The sequence below is a fragment of the Palaemon carinicauda genome, chromosome 6 (genome assembly GCF_036898095.1).
Source record: "Palaemon carinicauda isolate YSFRI2023 chromosome 6, ASM3689809v2, whole genome shotgun sequence".
NCBI lineage: Eukaryota > Metazoa > Arthropoda > Malacostraca > Decapoda > Palaemonidae > Palaemon > Palaemon carinicauda.
This window is the reverse complement of record NC_090730.1, coordinates 123977430-123979929: the sequence shown is the minus strand read 5'-3', so window position 1 is coordinate 123979929 and position 2500 is coordinate 123977430. Positions and strand designations below refer to the sequence as shown.

The following is a 2500-nucleotide window of genomic DNA, read 5'->3' as shown; positions in this document are numbered from 1 at the left end:
GAAGAGAAAAAATCAAGGTAATTCATCGTGAAGGATCCTCCACCATTCTCACGATATAAATTTTTTTGGCGTGCTTGAAGATCATTTAAGATAATGTGATGTAGAACAGCTTTCTCCTTTCATTTTGTTCCCCGGTTCTTATATTCTTCTTTCGAAATGGGCACAGTCTTCCATAACTTCCTCTCATCCGAGAAAAACATAATTTATCAAAACGACAAACATTGTTAGAAATCACGTATGAGTTAGGAGGGAAGAAGAAAATTATTCGACGTAGTATGACAAAAGGAAGGAAGTATTAAAACAAGTCACCTGTATATTGATCGGTTGGACAGCAAACTTCGGCAAAATATATGGCTCCCATCGGCGTCTATCACTGTGGAAAAAGGGGGAGAAGGTTCCACCTTTCGCTGTAAAGAATGATCAAACAATAAGAGCCACACTTTTCCGCACACTTCCAAATAAGAAAGGCCAGAAGTGAGGGAAAATTATAGCTATGGCATGTTTTCCCATCGAAAAATCCGATGCCTAGAAATTCTCATCGGAATTCTTCGATGTATTGTAAAACAAACTCTCGACAAAGGATGGCAATGTCCGTGGTGAACGTGCTTGTGGATCGACATCGAGAAAGACCACGACGCTCTCTTGACTCAGCAATGAAAAACAACGCTGAGCAGCTCACGAAAGCGAGAACAAAGAAACGCTTTTCATTCTCGTGAAATGGAAATAGGGAAAGGTATGAAAAGTGCTCGTGGGAAATGTCAGGTAATCTCTATATATTAAGTATGCTTATTCACAAACAATTAATGCTGATTATACAAAATATTGCATTACTCGAAGAATAAAAACTCTCATTCCAACATATTTGATTTGAGACGAATTGCTGGTCCTATGCTATGGACTTCATTATATAGCTTAGGTAAAAATTGTAATGAAGTCATTGATACCTGTAGAGGTGTACGGGGAATAGAAAAAGCTAAACATTATAATTTTGTTTTTTTATAGGAACCTTGTGGGTTGGTCAAAATATGAAAAGTCTAGATTTCCCTCTATGTTAAAAAAAAACGTATACAAGATTAAGTAGCTATAAATATATAAGAATTTGAGAAGCGTATAATCGTGATGCCATAATAATTATGAATTAAGCAGATTATGAACAAAAAAATTAATCAGTTACTAGTGAAAATGCTTATAAAAAAATTAATGAAAAACTCGGCAATAAGGATATACAAAAGATCCAATTTAGAAAGGACTTGGAATTAAAATTGCTGTCTAAAGAAGCCTACCAAAATCTCTATATTGGATAAATGTTAGCAATAATGTATATAAAGCAGGATATTCCCATAGACACATAGTAGTGTCCATGAAACCTGAACAAAGACGTCTAGAAAAATTCTTGACATTCTTTGGGATAATGAATAGGGAGATAAATCTTATTTTAGAACATTTGAAGATATCTAAACAGGAAGTACAGCAATCATAAATCTACATAAAGATTGTGAGAAACTTTTAATTGAGAAATGAGTTTGACAAGAAGAACCCATCTTTCCCAAATTATTTGCAGCATGCCTAGAAGAAATTCTTAAGAACTTTGATTTATGAAAATGTAGGGATTACTATTAATGGGGAATACTGTAGTAACTTAAGATTTGCAGATGACAGTTTTGTTTGGTGAATCACGTGATGAATTGCAAAATATGACAGATTTGAATGGAGAATGGAGAAAAAAGGCAAGATTTAAAATTAATATGAGTAAAACTAAAATAACGTTCAATGAAAACACAGAGAGACCACAAATAAAAGTTAACGACGAGCATCTATAGATTGTTAATGTATATACTCTACATACTTAGGAAATATAGTGTTTCCCCAGGATATGACACCGAAATTAAAAGGAGAAACATGGAATGGAGAGCTTTTGGTGAAGATTTAAAAATAAAAATGCCACTTTCTATAGAAATACTAGTATTTAATCAGATGATCCTAGCATTTCTAACCTATGCATAAAAAAGTTGCAGCCTTACTAAAGCCTTAGAACAAAAGTTAGTTAGAACTCAATGAGCTATGGAAAGAATAATTATGACCATATCACTAATAGTTACAGAAGAGCAACATGGATGCAAATATTCTAACAAGAAGTAAAAAAAAAAGGAATGGACGTGGGCAGTGCATATACCGAGATTGACAGAAAAAAAGGTGGACATTAAGAATAATAGACTGGGTCCCTAGAGATTGCAAAAGAAACCAGGGGAAGGAAGAGAAGGCGATGTATTGATGAACTTAGAAAGTTTGTGGGTATGGACTTGCATAGAAAGACCATAAGCAGATGCGAGTGGCAGGACATGTCCAAGGTCTTTATTCTGTTTTGAACTTGTAACGGCTGGTGATGTAGAGATAATGATGCTGTCATATATATATATATATATATATATATATATATATATATATATATATATATATATATATATATATATATATATATATATATATATATATATATATA

At 33.2% G+C, this 2500-nt stretch overlaps 1 protein-coding gene across 1 annotated transcript in view; it reads right to left on the bottom strand.

The window, feature by feature from the left end:
- The window catches only part of LOC137643216 (DE-cadherin-like), a 184242-nt gene that overhangs the window by 152069 nt on the left and 29673 nt on the right, over positions 1 to 2500 (bottom strand). The window lies entirely within an intron of this gene.